Consider the following 18,576-nt stretch of genomic DNA (forward strand, 5'->3'; position numbering starts at 1 on the left):
TTAGATATAAAACTGTTCCTTTTAAGTCTTGTGTCTCTCCTTGTGATGGTTATCTTGATTATAACTTTATTGGCTTAAAAAACAGAAAGGAAGCTAGGCACCAGGTGGCTCACGCCTGTAATCCTAGCTACTCAGGAGGCTGAGATCTGAGGATCACGGTTCAAAGCCAGCCTGGGCAGGAAAGACTGTGACTCTTATCTCCAATAAACCACCAGAAAACCAGAAGTGGCGTTGTGGTCCAAGTGGTAGAATGCTAGCCTTGAGCTGAAGAGCTGAGGGACAGTGCCCAGGCCCACAGTTCAAGCCCTACAACCAACAACAACAACAACAAAAAGAACACAGGAGAATAGCAGAGCACAACTCTGTGGGGGTGTCTGTAAGTGTATTTCTAGAGAAGATCATGAAGGCACTGACTTTATTCATTGATGGAGTCAAAATTTGAATAGCATATCGGGAAGTGTTTTAACTAGGTACAGTGGGCCTGGTTGGAGGAAGCAGACCACAACAGCCATGCATTTGAAGGGTTTACCTTTGCCCTGGCCCCTTCCTCTGCTTTCCACCATCCCTGAGGTAAGCGTCTCTGCCATAAGGTTCTGCCTTGCCACAGCCCAGAAGTATTGAAGCCAGCTGACATGGACTTCAACCTCTGAAACTATAAACCAGAATAAACTCTTCCGCTTTAAATTATTTCTCTAAGTCCTTATCATAGTCACACACACAAAATAACAAAATAAAAACCAAAATGAAAGGGTGGCATTGCCCACAAAGAAATGTATTCATTACCTGACTTACAAAATAGTAACCCTTCTGTACATCACCTTAATAATGACAATAAAACAAATTTAATGGCCAGCAGAGTCTAACTTCATCGCTGCCTGCATCAAGACATGGACCCCTGGTCATAAAGCAGATAGGCAGCTGGATCTTCCGGCTTTCTGGCACAGTCCAAAGCCCTGCCCATGGGAGCTGAGCAGCCTTACCATCTGGCAACTAAAGCCAGCTCAGGGCTAAGAAGGAGAGTGACCAACTCTAGTGAAAAGAGGCCTTGAGATACTGCTTTCTCTGTTTCAAGGCCCAGGAGTCACCATGAGCATTTCATCCTCCTGCCCTTCTGCCCTGGAAGCCTGGGTCCCTGGAGGCTAAATTCATCTCATTTCCTACAAAGGCTAAGGATCCAGCCCCACAAGAACTCCAGCTATCTTGCCACTAGTCACAGAAAGTTCCTACTATGGCCCACACTTCGAAAACCTTGTCCAAGCAGATTACCTATAATAATATTAATAATAATAATGACTCCCATTTTACCAAGGGCCATAATATGCCAGGTATCTGATAAATGCTATTTACTTTTTAAATATTTATGGAGTAATAATAAATTCATTTTCCCATTTGTATTAATCAAAGACACATGAGACTACCAGACAGAGCTCCTGAGCAGCATGAAGCAGCATTTTCAGTCCCAAGCAAGGAGAAGCCCTGGGCTGTCCTGGGTGTCCTTAGTGAACTGAAGACAGACGCTCTTGTAGCAATAGCCTTGAAACAATGGGACTTGTCATAGAGCCCTCTCTTCCTATACAAGGACCCCAAGTAGAGAAAGGCCCAGCTAATCTATTGTTTATGTCCCCCCCAACAGTTATGGGCCTTGAACTCAGGACCTGAGTGCTGTCCCTGAGCTTTTTCATTCATGTCTAATGTTCTACCACTTTGAGCCACAGTGCCACTTCTGATTTAGGGGTGTTTAATTAGAGATAAAAATCTCACTGACTTTTCTGCCTAGGCTGGCTCCAAACCACAATCCTCAGATCTAAGCCTCCTGAGTAGCTAGGATTACAGACATGAGCCACAGGTGCCTGGCTTAAGCTTATCTTAAATTTATTTTATTTTATTTTTTATATTGTGAAAATACTGCACAGAGGGGTCACAATTACATGAGCAAGGTAATGAGTACATTTCTTATCAAGCATTATAGACATTAGATTCACAATCAGAGAAAGAAAGCATCATAACCCAAGGTCACACAGCCAGAGAATTACCAGGCAATTCCTGTGCTATAAAGAACATTCTGCTCTCCTAAGGGTGGAGAAGTTACCCCCATACACACATTCCTCCTAAAATGACTCTCTGAGACCTGGCCCCAGCTGTCCCAATCATATGTGCAAACCCCTCTTCACGCACCCTGCACAGCTCCACAGATTTCCTTCCTCAAAAGCCTCCTCTCACTTGCACTGAGCATCTACACTAAGCCCTTCCCTGGGCCACTGCACTCTCTTCCAGAAATAGAATTCAAGGGTGTGGCTCAGTGGTAGAGTGCTTGCCTGGCATTCATAAGGCCATGGACTCTATTGATATCACTGAGCAGGAGGAATGAGCAAAGGAGAGAAGAGGAGAGCAGGGGAAAACAGTTGTGGGGGAAGGGAAAGAGAGAGGAAGGATAGGGAGAAGAGAGGAGGAGAGAGGATGGGAGAGGAGGGGAAGGATCTATTTACAGCAGGGCCCCATTAACCACTGGAAAGGCTAGAGAGCCCCACAAATAAAACAGCACTAACCAGCCATTTCTATGTGGAGTAATTCTATGTGCTCTGATTTTCCCTGAGAATTCTGTAGACACCATCTTTCAAATGTCAACTGTCATATCTTCTCCCTTCCAAGTCATATTGGGAACCCCTAATTTACCAATGGCACATACTCAAACTTTCAGGGAGTAGTCTATTTCTTTCTCAACCAACCCTTTCCAAATGTCCTTGACTCTAGAAGAAAGGATAGGTCTAAGTTTGGGCAAGTGTGGACAGGAACTGAAGACAGGTTTGTTTTTTGTTCGTTCAGTTTCTGCCAGTACTAGGGTTCAAACTCAGGCCTGGGCCTTGTCCTTTACTTTTGTACTCAAAGATGGCACTCTAATACTTGAATCATAGCTCCACTTTCAGCTTTTTGATGGTTGACTGGAGATAAGAGTCTCACAGACTTTCCTTCCTAGGCTGACTTCAAACCAAGATCCTCAGATCTCAGCCTCCTGAGTAGCTAGGATTACAGGCATGAGCCATGCTCAGGTGAAGGCAAATCTGATGAAAACGCTGAGTGTTGAAGCTAGAAAATGATTTTTTTAATATTTTCATATATGTTTATAATTTAGAGCTAACTTCCACATGTGACAAATGCTATTTTGTACAAGATTGAGGTTCCAGCAAATAATAATAATAATAATAGTAATAGTAACAACAACAAGAAGACTCTACTGACCTGGGATAGGGCATGTGTGCAAATATGTGATTTATAAATGAACTCTCAGAGAGAACTCAAGAGATTTTGAGCAGTTACAGTAGCTTTGGAGTAACAGTAACCTGCTCAAAACCATTTTTTCCAGAAGATAGGTTGCTGTGGAGACATGATTTAGAGCCCCTCTAGGAAGAGGAGAGTCTGGAGTTACATCCACTGGGTGCCCAGGCCCTAGCTGCACACATGTGTATGGAGTCCCCTCTGGTGGAAAGGCTGGGTGGGGGGAGGGAATGTGTGGGCTGAGGATGCTAGGCTGCTCCTCCTCTAAGCCTGCTGGCTTGTGGGCTCTATTCTGAATGACACAGCTAATTAAGCCAAGTCCTACTGCATCTCTGAGCTGAATCTGCTAAAATGGGGCTAGGATGCCTTCTGTCACAGCTTCCGGATGAATCCAGACTTCAGGGGTAACAGCTCATCTGTAAAGAAAATAAAATATCCTCTGGGCTGCAGCCAGGTAGCCAGCTCTGCCTTTGGCCTGAATGTGATTACCTGCCCCGGGTGGGGGCAGGTAGGACAGAGGAGTAGCTGGAGGAAGGAATCCATTCTGTCTTAAATTTAAAATTCTTCAAAGTGGTCTCCATAAGCGATTTGCAAGAGGGCATTTTTCCCCTCCTCTCTACCTCCCTAACTCCCAGCTCCTAAAAAATGGAACCTATTTGAAATAAAACTGAACATAGGAAATGAGGGACTTTGTTCTCAAGGCCACAAAATCGAATGACATGGCTCCAGCACTGGACTGGCCTTGGAGCTTAGCAAATCTTTCACCAACTAGGAGAGGAAGAACCAGGCTCCTAGTTTTGCCCAGTTTTTGTCAGACATTCAAAGGCAACACAATCACCCTATGGTAAGCTAGTAGGTGTCTATTAGCAACAGGACAGGAGCAAGAAGAGGAAATATAACCACAAAGTCACCTATATAATAACAATCCAGTCAGAGCTGGGCCTTGAACCCTCTTTTGTAACATATCCTGCTATATGAATATATTTAACTTTGATTTTTTTGAAGTAGGTTTTATCTGTGAGGTCCTGATCCCTTCCTACAAGGACACAGGAGCCCAGATGAGGACTGCTTGGTGAACCACCCCACAGCCATACTTTCCCGAAGAACACTTCTGCCTCCTCAGCACGTTATCCTCCAGAAGACAGAAACTTGCAAATTATACCAGCAATAAACAGCAGCAATAAAAGGGAAACAACTTTACAACTTTTCTGTAAATCTAAAGCCCTATGAAAATAAAAAGATTATAAAAACAATTAATAATAAGGTGACATTGCTTAGGTATACTATCCACCTACATGAGTCATATCAGATTTCTCTTTAATTTTTCAATATATGTGGGCAAACAGATGATCGAATTATGTCCATTTTATCTGTCTCTTTTTGTTTCATCTTCTTTAACAGGCTTGGACTGATACTACATTTTAGGCCTAAAAAGTTTTTTCACATCCAGCAATACAAGGAGTTACTCCCAGTGTATCTCAACTTGTCTGCTCCCTTATTCCTGCTCCCCACACCTTTGTTTTCTTCACCCCAATTTCAGCATATGGTGAATACATTCACGAGGGTCACGCAGCACATTATTTCTCAGTTGCAATCAGCTGACTGAAGTTTTGAAAGTGCATCTGGAAACTTTGGCATCTTGAAACTATGGTCTTTTTTAACCAATGGTCCAGCTTCAAGAAGCCTGGCAATTTCTTACCATGTTGCCAAACACCAAACCCTTTAACATGTCTGACACACACACACACACACACACACACACACACACACACACACACACACACACACACGACTCAATATTAAGGTGTTTGATACCATCCTCCACAACATACTTTACAAACCATTCCTACTTGGAAAGTTTACAAGGACTCTTGGAAAACCTAAATCTGCATAGGCATTTTCTATGGCCACACAAGGCTTCTAAAATGGGCAAGAAAATGAACTTCCAATAATTGCCTCCACCATATGAATGTATATGTTCTTTTGAAAAAAAAAATCTGTAACCTCATCAAGGAATAGGATTCAAATAAATTTTCATTGTCACACTGCACAAAGCTAAGCTTAAGCAAATCCTGATTTTTTATTCATTCTTCTTGTTTAATTCATAATTTGGTGCTAAAAACTGGAGATACGGGAGTGACCCACAAATTCGATTGAATCTGCCCTCAGAAGCATTTCTTGCAGTTATGAAGGCTTATATCTTGTACTAAAAATGGGTCATAACCTTACAGATGTGCCACAGAAATAGAGTGAGGAAGTGTTTTTTTTTCCTAAGAATAATCAGCCAACATTAATCTCTCTCCAAATTCAGGGTTTCTTTTTCATTAGGTTCATTCTGGCTGTGGTTTCTCTGTATTTTTTTCCAAAACCTTTTTTGAAGCAAAGCGTCCTCCTGACAAATGCATTTGGTTTAAAACTAATGTTTTGCCCCAACTGGTTAAGGGCCATAGAAGGAAAATATTCCACAAACTGATTTTTAATTTACTGCATCATCAGCTACTTTTATGATAATATTTAATCTACTGAAACAAAACCAGCCTTAGGGGGAAAACAAACAACAACAAAGAGAAAGCAGTTTATTTTTAGCAGCTCCATTCTCATGGAAGGTGCTAGTAAAAAAAAAATTTTTTAAAGGAACGAAACAAACTCTTAAGGACTCCCTTTCTCTCACTCTCTGTCTCTGTCTTCTCTCTCTTCCTCTTACTTGCTCTTTCCCTCTTTCTTCTCCTCCTTGTTTCTGTATTTTCCCCCTCTCCTATCTTTTTATTATTTATTTGTTTGATTGAGACAATCAAGGTAAAGGTCATGTTTCACTAACTACTGTTAAGTCTCAATAAACAGATGGTACCAAGAAGGAACAATCTCCTCCCTCAAAAAAAAATTTATAGAGTGATGATAACTGTAAATATTCAACCATGGTTCAAATGAACAAAACCCCAAAATGAAAAAAGGCTCAGGGAGCACAGCACTTCCTGAGATCGAGTCTAGAAAATTTGGCTCAGATACCCAAAGTGCCAAATCATGCAATGAACTATTATTTTAAGTCAGCAAAAGAGAAGAGAGGTAATAAGATGCTTCAAAATTCGGTGGGCTCCTTCAACTCAGGTACATTAAAGTGATTAATTCTTATCCTTGGTATTTTAGATATTTTAGAGGCAACTTGGACGTGAGAAATTGCAAAGTAAGTGTTCTGGGGTCTATTCTAGTTTTTAAATTTTTTCTAATTGTGTGTGTCTGTCTCTCATCTCTGATAAAAAAAAAAAAAAAAAAAAAAAAAAAAAACCACAGTTTCTGTAAATTGAGCTCTGGATTGAGATCCAGTCGCTATGCACAAACAGCAGCGCTGCACCTCCTGAGTCCTGCAGAGGTTTCCTGTGATAGAAGCTGGGCCAGGCCAAAAGACCTTCCCTGATATGGAGCTGCTTCCAGACCAGTGGGGAGCCCCACCCAACACCTTTATATCGTGAAGTGCTGACCTAGACCAGACAGCTCCACACTGTCTGGAATGGGGTCATTCTCAGAGGCAAGATGTTAGGGAAAGTTTTGCCAGCGTCTTTGGCTCGAACATGGTCCTCACCCAGGAGCACTGTGCTGATGGCTCCGTGCTCAGCAAAGTAGAAAATATCACTGGAGCGTGAGCGGACAGCCGCATGTACACACTTGCACATACCCTTTCCTCTGCCGGGCAGCTGCAACATCTGCTGATTGCAAGCAGGCTCTGGTGGACGAACCAGAGAAACAAACCAAATCTACTGCAGCCACAGCCATGGCATACTGGAAGGTTCACAGTCAACCTGGTGTGCTGTGCGGGTGTTTCCCATGGAAATGAGGGCAAAGTTTCCTTGAAGCTCTGTAATGAGCTTGTTTCGAAGCTTTCTGATTCATCTCCCCACCCCAGTTCTTACAATCATAAATTTTGCATTATTCTATGCACAATAATGCACATAAAATTAAATAAACAATTTAATTAATTTAATTAAAATTAAATATTAAACATATTGTGTATAAGGAACCTGTGCCTTTGATTTAATTGGGCAGGAGTACCCAAAGCAGTTTGGGTAACAGCAGAAAATAATTAAAAACAACAAGTACGTTAGCCTCTGGGTACAACGAATAGTTGGGAGCCTCCTCTTGAGAAAGGTTTATTTAATTAAAATTAAACTAATCTTTGGAAAACATTTGATAAGCATTTCATAATACAAATCATAATCCAAAAAATGAAGCTCAGCCTGCTTCTCCACAATACAGAAAAATCATGTTAAATAATTTATCTCTAGCAGCAGCCCCTTCCCCCCCCCCCTTATACTCCCTCATACACACACATACACAGTAATTTACCAGACAGCATGTTCCATACATTTGAATTCTAGGTAATACTTGATTCATCTAGAATCTAGATAAATATTAGCAAAATGTGTTAAATATAGGCCTGTGGTAGGAATTTAGGAATCTTCATAGTTACTCTTAACAAGGTATAGATTTTCTAAGTCAACCTGTGCCTACTAACAGTAACAACAACCTTGCTGTGAATGTATTTAAAAGGAAATCTCGTGTGTTTCACAAGTAGATATCCTCTTTAGCACTCATATAGCCCCAAAATACAGAAAAGGCTGGTCCCCATATCATCTTCAAACACACTTAGCTCACAAGGTATCACAGATAGTGTTTCTTACCAACAGAGGATCATCATTTCTATTACCTTTCTATTCCTATTTGTTTCCTCTGGTTTGTGTGATAGGATCTGAGATTCAGTTGCAGAGTGTTAGATAAGATTAGCCATACACTTAATATGATTTTTTCCAAGTCTTTCCATTTCCTAACAAATGAGACAGTGTCATTCTTTCTGATGGAGGCATAGAATGATAGTCACAAGACACTATGTTGGAAATGAACTTTACAACTTGAGGTGGGGAAGAGTGAGAGAGGTGGGAGAGGGAAGGGATAATAGGAGAAAAACAAAAAAGGGGGTAACTATGCTCGACAAGAAATGTGCTCATTACCTTACTCATGTAACTGTAACCCCTCTGTACAGCATCTTTACAATAAAATAATTTTTTAAAAAAAGATTAGGCATACAACATGGGGGGTTGGCAGGAAGATAGCTACCAGGCTGAGCACACAATTCCACAAAAAGAGCCCTAGCCTGCCAACCTCCCAGACATTCATGGTCTTTCCCAAACTCTGATCCATTTTAACACCTATAGGCTGAGAGGGTCTGTCACCAAAAACAGCAGGTTCAGGGTCCAATGCTAATGTTCTTGAATTTGAATTTCCCAGGTGATACAGGGTTCATAGAACTTGGAACCTGAATCATGAAAAGTCCAATTGCTTGCCTCAAGAATCTTGAGCCCCAAAAGAAAGAAAAATGTCAAACTTTGATCAATGATGCAAATAAATTATTTCAATAATAGTATAAATACTAAATTAGCTTGTCGCAGAGATAAATTATTTTGATGTATTGTGATTTCTAATGGATAAAGCAACTATATTCATTCCAACTATTTGCGAGGCACACATATTGAATCTTGTTCTATCTTCACAAGACTTTCTATATATATCCTGACACCAAAATCATATTTTTGGTGGCCATATGTACCCAAACAATACAGAGTTGTGAAATATACACACCTACAGGTGTCATGAATCTAGAAAAATTGAGTTGAGGTTTAATCTTACCTACTCCAATGTCATTTTATAATAACTTTTGCTCTGGAAAGAAAGCCACAGCTATCTACAGCATGCTATTTTATAAGCAGTAATTCATAATGACAGCTAATAATTATTCCTGCAATATCAAGCATTCCTCCAAAAATTCACCTAAGCTTTTAACTGTTTCTCTGATTGGTTCAACTTTTCTTTGATCACAAGAACAAAGTACCTTTGGAGACTTCCAGTTGGGCCGAGAGACACAGTAATCCAAAGGATGGCCTGCCTATTTCCAGACTTAAATAATAAAAGAAAAAAAAAAAAAAAAAAAAAAGAACCCAGAGACTTGAAGTTGACAGAGCTAAGAAACATGCAAGGAAAAGATCCTGAAGCCATCTCCGGTCCAATTCTTTCACCTATTTATTGGAAAAGGGTGTGTTGCCTTCTAGAAAACACCCAGCAAAGAGCTTGGTGCTGTCCTGGCTTCTCCAGGCTGGACTACAGCTGCAGCGGGCTCCCCTCTGCCATCCAGCCTTGTCAATGGTGCCCTTCATTTGCATGTCAATCCTTTCACATGATTAATATGTATTTATTGACCAGGAGGCCCTTCCAATGTGGGACAAAGGGAGATAGGCAGTCCTCTTTTAGAGGCCAGCCATAACTTTCCTGGCAGGACTGACAATTGTACACAGGAATAATTCTCTTCCCACTATTCAAATGTTCAGAGTAACAGAAGGAAAACAGTCTGAACTGAACACTAAACTCAAGTGCATCTCATCACTCTGCTCCTTTCTCCAGAAGGTCATTTGTGCCTGTTTCCTGCCATCTCCATTGAGATGTATGGACAGAAACTTACCTGATCAAAATAGAATGAATGCCCCCCCCCCTCAGCTTAGGGCCCTGAGCTTCCTTTCTAAGGCTGAGGTTGCCCACAGAGCCAGGCCTGGCTAGAACCCTGATACTTGAGCAAAAAGACCTGCTTTTTCCCATCAGGACTTTAGAATCAGAATAAATCTGCACCCCCCCACCCCCCTACACACACACCCATGTGACTCTTCATGAATCTTTCATTCACTCAAATAAATGCCACATTTCGCAGCTTGGCATGTGGGAAGTTTTATTTATTAAACAGCAAGCTCCAATCTTAAAAAAAAAATCAGCCTTATATCTACTGATAAAGATTGCCAGAAATTCTCTCCTCTTGCTTCTGATCACTCCTACTCATATGGAAGTAAATAACAGTCTAGATGGTCAAACGGTGGCATAAACTTCCATTTTCACTTGGCTTTTGCCTCTCCAGATGTCAGAGTTGGGACTGTTGATAAGTTTAGAAAGCCTGAAAGAGATTAGGATGACTCCTGTTTGTCTCGGTGTCACGGATATTGAGTCAGATAGTCCAAGCAGGTTTTGTTTTGTTTTGTTTTAATCTTGATTCTGGGTGGTTCTGAGACCTGCTCAATCTGATAGTTGGCTTCCTATCTCTCAGTATATTAAATTATTAGCCCCATAAAGAGGCTAACAGTTCACTTCTAGAGTTCTCAAGGAAAAGTGCAAGAAGCCATCTTTTATAATATCCTTGACTATAGAAAAGCAGCAACAGCAGAAGACTTTCCTTTAGGAGGAAGTAATTCAAGCCCAGCCTTTGTTTAAGCAAGATAACCTCCTAAAGGACTCTCTCTCTCTCTCTCTCTCTCTCTCTCACACACACACACACACACACACACACATACGCACGCACACACACACACACACACACACACACACACACACACACACACACACACACACACACACACCAAGGGCTTAGGATTTGATTCCTACCCTGAACACTGGCAAAAAAAAAAAAAAAATCAGATTTTAGTCTGACAGTACCTCTGGGTTCCTTCCTCAGGGAGTTTTTTTTTAATCTTTGGGTTTTTATGAAAGGTGTTCATTAGAGATAAATTTGCTTTATTTTAAAAAGAAATTCCACAGTTGGTATATATAGCTCAGTTCAGCAGTAGAATGCTTGCCTGGCATGGCATGGATGAATCCTTGAGTTCCATCCCCAGAACCATGAAGGAAATAAAGTGGAGGGGGCAAAGGAGAGGGGGGAGAGAAGAGACCCATTTAAAAGAGAATTCAGGCCTGGAGTCAGTGCCCCATTCTATCTCTTACCTACACTTTGCCAGACTCCAGGTAAACTCTGGTAGCATAAAATCCTCTTGATAGAAAGACTGATGATCAGCCTGATAATGTACACAGTCTGGCAAGACAGGTGAGGGAGAGTTTCAGCAACCCCTGTGACTGTTTGACTTCAACCAATTTCTGCTTCACGGTGTCACTTTTTACTAAAACTGGCCTACGTGTAGAGACTGTACCTAAAAGAACCCCAGAAAGAGGCCTAGAATTCCAAGAATGTAAGTTCCAAGGACCAGGCCTGCAATGGTGAATTTACCACAAGCAATTAAACATAAAATGACCCAGGTAAAATGTTTCAAATTTCTACTCAACTTTTGCCCATACAGAAATGTGATGATTATGAAGAAAAAGGTATTTTCCTCAATAAGTATGAAGAACACAATCCAAAAATAGACCAGAGTCATTTCTGTGATGTCCCTCTGGCTTTGTCCATTTTATGTGACACCCAGAATATAACCAGTCATTCCATATCCTGCCCCCAAATTCCCAGCTGCAACCCAAAGCCACACTTTGGAAAAGTGCCCAAGAGCACTTCCTACAACTACACTTCCCAGCAAATGCATCCATCAAAAATGCAGACACACACATGTCAAAACACCTGAAAATAGATATCAGAATCAAGAGGGACAGATGAAAGAATAACAAAGATAATCTCTAAATTCTGTTGTATGTAAGCAGATTGCATGCAACAAAAAATAAAGAACAAAATAATTTTTCCCTAAAACTTAAGACAGGATAAATCAATGCAGGAAGGGGAAACCTAACTTATTGCCCACTTCCGAAGTCATAATTAAGTTTAACTAACAGATCCCTCCCGGCAGGAACTGTCTCTCATGTGACAAAGTTAACATTGTCTCCAGAACTCCAAATAACATCCAAAGCATTCAGAAATTATTTGTCTCACGTACCTACCTGGGCCACATCACCCACAAACACACACACATACACACACACACACACACACACACACACACACACACACACACACACACACACACACACCCCAATCCTGGAGCGCTCAGTGTTCATCCCACTGGTGTCTACTCAGGTGCCACTAAAAGGTACTTAATTTAGGACTACAAGTCGAATGACTGGACAATTTGATGAAGATACAAGAAGGTTTTCCTTTGGGTGCTTGTCACCTCTGTTCTTAAGGAATAGCTTTCATCTTCAGCATTTGGAAGTTACCCAAACTCAACGCCTTCTTGAGCCTTCTCCTCATTTAACTTTTCAGATCATTAATCCAGAATGGACATGAGGACATGCTCGTGTTTGCCTCCACATAGAAATGATTGAGTAATTAAAGAAAGTAGGCTACTGTTTGGGTAAGCAGCAGTGCTATTTGCTCCTATGTCCTCACTCAGAGAGTCTGGCCTTTCCTAATGGTGCCACCTGCTACTTCCCAAATGGTATCACCCTTATGGTGACGACCTACCCTGGCTAGGGAATGTCAAACACTCTCAGAGACATTTCACACTGTCCAGCTCAGTCACCAAGGGTCTTCATAGTGAAGAGTAAGAGCATGGGCTTAATTTTTGTGTGTGAACTAAAGACAAGTCACCAGCTAGATACTCAGAGAAATTGGGTCATTTTCAATAACGTCCATAGAGACAACCTGCAGCAATTCTCACACCCACTGCTTTAAGATGTCTTCCCTGTTACCTGGAAACTTGGTAAGGTGGCAGGGAGAAGGGTTGGTGGCCCCTCCTGGTTACTTTCTCCCCAAATAACTTTTGTATTACAGAGACTTCCAGAGTTGGTGTCTGGAATGTGGAGGTGCCACTGTGCTGGTGTTAATAATACAGTGTCACAAAGGAATTTAAGGCTGAGCTCTTTCTTCTTCAAACTTCTCTGCCGTGTCTCAAAAGAATCAAATCCCCTTTCCTTGTTTTTCTCCTAGAGCCCACAGCACTTCCTTCCAACTGTCCCTTGTGAAAGGGTCAAAGCATCCCTGACAATCCTGAATAAAACCTCCAAGTGATAAGGTATAGCAAAGGTTCAAAGGTTTTGCAGAATTACCAGCCCTTTCCACAGAGAGGGTTGTGGCTCCCAGGGGCATTGCATTGTGTACCTGAATTTCATTTTGGAAGGACACATAAACAGCCACATGGAAGCCAGCCCTCACAGTGGCAAGGTCAGGGGGGCTGCTGAGAGGCTGGAGTGGGAATGGAAATGAGGTCAGGAGGCAGTAGGTGAGCCTGTCAATGAAAAATATCCCAAGTTCCCCTTCCATCCTCCAGTAAATAGGAAGTGATAGTGTGAGCTCCGAATGAGAATAACTTGTTTCTTCACACTCACATAAAAGACTTCATAGAGAACTGGGGGCCCGTGACTTATGCCTGAATTACTAGCTATTCAGAAGACTGAGATCTGAGGATCACAGTTCAAAGCTAGCCCTGGCAGGAAAAGTCCCTGAGACTCTTACCTCTAACTAACCAGCAAAAAAAAAAGAGCTGGAAGTGAAGCTGTGGTTCAAGTGGTAGAGCACCAGCCTTGATCAAAAAAATAAAACCTAAGGGCCAGTGCCTAGGCTCTGAGTTCAAGCCCCAGTACCAACACACTGAGTAATATAAATAAACAAACAAGAACACTTCTTGGGGTCCTCAGGGCTGACATTCCCATCCCTCTCCTTCACTTAGCGGTCCCAAATCCTTCAGCTCTCAGATCCTAGTCTGTGGCTGCTCAGTTTCTGCAGGGGCGGGTGCGGGAGTGTGCATTCTCAGCCTGGGTGCGGGGTGTGAGCAGTCTCGGGTCGAGCCAACGCTATTCCCTGGTGATTCCCTCCGTGGGGCCCAGGGAGCCCACCGCAGGGCTTTCCCGAGCGCGTCTCACAGCCAAGTGAGCCAGTGAACAAGAGCCCGACTGAGGATGAGACCTGGAGCTCGCTGGCTCGCTGGCTTGCTCGCTCACTGCTCGGGTTTCCCAAACTGTGTTTGCATTCGCGGGAATAAATGAAGCATCGGTAATCTCCATAAAAGAGCTTTCACGCTTCATTCTCTGAACCCAAGTTGAAGTTTAGACGGAAATGAAAGAGGGGCTTTAATTTAAAGTAATGATCGTTAGCCCTTTGGCGCTAGGTGTCTTTCGGGGAGGGAATGGGGGGCCTATCCCACCCTAGGACACGGGGAAGCCGGAGAGGGCATCTCCTGGAATCCTGCTGGATTTGGGGAGCCAAACTGCTGGGCCACTTCCCTGCGGCGGGGATGAGGCATGCGCGCTGACAGCGATGGAGACAACTCTCCTGGGAACAGTTGAGGAGTTCAGGGACTTGGCAGAGGCTGGAGACTCGAGGTGCAGAAGAAATGGAGGCCCAGGCCTCGCCTTGCCCACGCAGCGCAGCGATGGAGGGCAGGAGGCACACGCGCAGCTCACCGCACACGGGAACTCCAACTCCCACGCGTGCCTCCACTGAACCCAGACCATCTCCAGCTACTTCCACCAGGTTCTGCCAAAACTTGCACCAGAGAGTGGAGGGGAGCGGAGGGAGGACACAATGTACTCTATCTCCCTTCCTCCATCCCTCCTCCAGGTTCTATCCTGTTGGAGGGCCCTAGAACATTCCAGCCAGGAGGGAATCCTTGGCACTCTTCTTGTAGCTTGACACGGGGAAGGGGGTGAAATCAAAGAATCCTTCTCCCCATTATTTACAAAATACCCCTCCCTCGCTCCCAAGCCAGTCTTTAAAGCCGACAAAACCCCATCTTCTCGACATCTTACCACCAATGGGGTCAGCCCAGGAAGGACTGGGGAATACAAAGAAATCCGTGTGGGTCCCAAAGCGCACAGAATTGGGTTCAGTCAGTCGTCATCTCTGGGGGCCCATTCCTCCCAAAGCTCTGGTCCTCCACCTGCTGAGCAGGCCCTTGGGCCGACAAATTCAAGGAACCAAGAGTGAAGGTCAGGAGCGCAATCTGCAGGAGGTAGAGGCTCCCGAAAGCGGAAAGCCGGCAGAGGACGGGAGAAAGCACGGGGCGGGCTGCCAGGCCTCCGCCTCTCCGGCAGGCAGCCGCGGTGCCCCGCAGAGCCCTTTTGGAAACTGCAGGGGCGCAGAGCAGAAGCAAGTTGGCCTCGCTTTTAAAGAAAGTCTAGGTCAACCATAAACCTGATAGGAAAACCTCAAGCTGAGCCCTTGGAGAATTGGCTGAATACCTCCAGGGAAGCAAAATAGTGAAAGCTGGGCAAATAGCTGGTCCCGAAGGTGGTCTCTTTATTGGGTGAGGAGGAAGTAGGGATCAGGACTTCTCTGCCACCTTTCCTGTCCCCCTCCCTCCCCCCCCCCAGAATAAATCCCTCAGTCAAGGCGCTCACCTACTCCCGGAAAGTTCAGTTGAAAGCCCTCCTTGGGACAGGCACCAAAAGAAATCTCCTGAGCACCTTGGGACACCAGCTCAAAGAGCCAGGGAGCAGAACCAACGGGACGGGACGTAGTCAGCGAGGATCTGGGCGGCTGCGGCGTTACTGAGAGCGCGCCTTGTCTAACCGTTCTGGACAAGTTGAAGCAACACAAAGTCGAGTCTTTGGAGCCTTGGGGCCCACCCCTCCCCCTTCCTGGTTTGACCTCAGGCTTGGCCGTTCCGGGGTCCAGTTTGTACAGCTGCAATCGCAGCTAACATGGGGACAAGCGCTCTCCACCGCACCCCACCCCCACTGCGCCCTAGTGACCCCCACATGGAAGTCCCGGAGTCAGTGGTGGAGAGGGGCAGAGGTGACTGGAGAGCACAGAGGTCAGCGCCTCAACACCCAAGGTCAGCGTTAGTGGCAGCACGTCAGTGTGGGAGGGGAGCGGACTGTCAGCGCATCCGGACCTCCCGAGGAGCAGCAGTGAGAAGCAGTCAGGGGAGCAAATTTGGGAACTGGGCCGGCTGATGAGGAGAGCTGGGGGCCCGAAGAAGGGAGACATCTTACAGCCAAGTCCGAGGCCAAGGCAGAGGAGGCCGCAGGAGGGCAGCCTCCACAGCTAAAAGAACGGCAAGCCATGGAGTTGAGGACGAGAGGAACAGACATTCGCCATCCTATTTAAAAACCAAACCAAATCAAAAGAAAGGCACACAGAAGAAGAAAAAGCGGCTTCAGCTAAGACATAAATCCAAACTGTATAAAGAACCTGGAAGGTTTCGGTCTAGAGCCTGCAGCTCGAGAGTAGTTGTCTGCCACCTTGAGCCTGGCACGGGTGGTCTTCTCTGGTTCATCCCCAGCGAGCCAGGGCACGGCTGGCTGGCTCCTGGCACAGTACTGGAGAGACCTGGGGTTTCTTGGGGAAGCGTGCTGTGCTCAGAGGCCTCAGCCTGGATCCAGGCAGCCCCGGTCTTCAGCCTCCTTTTCCCCTCAGAGAGAGGGCCCCAGGCCTGTGACCTAACCTGTGCTCACCAGAAGTGTGTGTGCCAAGCCCCCACTTAGCAGGAGGGAAGCCCACAGGCAGCTCCCACTTAGCTCCCCCCCCACAGGCAGCTCCCACTTAGCAGGAGGGAAGCCCATGGAGGGGTGGGAGGGTGGGGGGGATGAAGAGGGCTGGTTTAGCAGACCCAAAAGGAAGGTGTGCAGGTGTGGAAACTTTCAGGTGTTGAGCTTGATCTGGGTAAAATGTGAACTTCCCTGGGAAGCTAATCGGAGGCCTGAGCTGGAGGCACAGAGCTGAATGCCCAGGACATAATTGGGTCTTCAGTCATTTTGAGAGGAAACCCATATGAGGAGAGGAAGATGAAAGGGACTGTTCTCATTTAAAACTTAAATGGAGCAGAGATAATAGCCCTTAATGCAAGTTCAAGGCCTCTCTTTACCAAGTGCCAAAGTCTAGGACATTCAATGAGGACTCAACACCAAGGCTGTGTTTGTTGATACATAATTACATGGTAAACTTTAACGTGATTTGGTGTGACCTCCTTGAGATGACTTTGGACCTTATTTTTAATCTGTAAAATGGGTACAATGATGATGACTATCAACAAAAAGAATTGTGTGTGCTTGAATTCAGTAAATTGGGTCCAATGTGAAGGTTGGCCCTCAACAAGTAATGAGTATATTATTAATAATGTTAACTTTTTGAGAGTGCCTGATTTGCCTCCACCCTTTCAGATTGGCAAATCCTGTTACTGGAGGTGAAGAGATGAAGGAAACCTGTGAAATGGATCTTGGGACCTGCTGCTGTTGTTTTCTTCAACATTTGCAATGTCCTCCGCTCAGAGGAAATTACACTAATGATGTTTCTCCCCAGCAGAAACTTCTAAGATGAACAGAGCTCCAGCAGTCAGGGTACCCCACTGGGTTACTCTTTTCAGTATCAGCCATTCTGCAGCAATTGGTTACTTTCAATCAGAGTTCCCCCGCAGTAGGGCCTACAGGAGGGTGTTGGAAATTGCAGTGTTTGGGTCTGTGGGTCCAGAAAACCTTCTTGCCCACAGAGGGCTCCCTCCCCTCTGGTAGCTGTTCTTTGAAGCCTGCAGTCCACATCTTGAGAGGATGGGATCACCCCAGGCAGAACTTCCCACAACCCCACCATCCAAGCACTTACTAGGTGGCAGGAGGTAGGGGGGAATCTGTTGCTGATTGTGAGTCTAAGTTGTGCCCCATCCCCTAGTCCAGCTGAAGAGAGGGAGGCTTGTGCACATGCCTTCACACTTTCACCATCTTCGTGTCCCTCTTAGTCTGTAATCCCCTTCCTCACCTGTTTCCGCTGCCCAAAGCCAGAACCGGAGTCAGTAGTAAGAATCCTCTGTGAGATAAAATGTTTGTGTTGTGTACCACTAGGCTTCTCTGAAGGCTCCCCCAACCCATTTCTGCAGCTGAAATCTTCCCAAAATATCTTCAGCGCAGCCCACTCCCATATCTATGAGGAGAAGCCCAAAGTGAAAGGACCTAGGTCACCTCCTAGGTGGTGGCACAGACAAGAAAAAAACAAAACAAAACAAAACGTGGAAGCAAATTCAGGAGGTAAAAATTGCAATGACCCAGGACTGGCCCAACTCTGAGAAGTCTGTTTAGAATTCTTGCCTGCCCCAGTCCCAGCATGCTCCACTCCCCATAGCTGGACAGGCATTGTATGCATGCTCCCTGGAGAGTTGGTAGCAGGGTCTATGTCTGAGCTCAGGCACGTGGGCCCAGCTTCCCCAGGAAAGAGACTGGCCTTCCTGGTCTATGCTCCCACTCTTCAATAACTCCTGCTAGGGAGCCTACTTCCTCCATTACAGTTCTTTCAGGTGGCCTCCATGGAGAAGAGGAGGCATGTGCATCTGTTGCTAGCTCTGCAGATATCATCCTGTCCCCTACTCTGGCTAGTAATGAAGCACACCAGTCTGGGCACACAGGTTCTAGTTGCTACTAGTATGTGTATTATTAGCCCATATGCATGTGCCAAAACCTTCTACTCTGACACTATCCCTGTGTTTGCTGTGAATACACCCCTTGGCACCAGTCCATTTGTACACACATTTACACATGAGTGGGTGCATATGTATGTTTTGCCTATGTGTTCATTATGCC

The sequence above is a fragment of the Dipodomys merriami genome, unplaced genomic scaffold (assembly GCF_024711535.1).
Source record: "Dipodomys merriami isolate MVZ:Mamm:240054 unplaced genomic scaffold, mDipMer1.0.p SCAF_146, whole genome shotgun sequence".
Taxonomy (NCBI): domain Eukaryota; kingdom Metazoa; phylum Chordata; class Mammalia; order Rodentia; family Heteromyidae; genus Dipodomys; species Dipodomys merriami.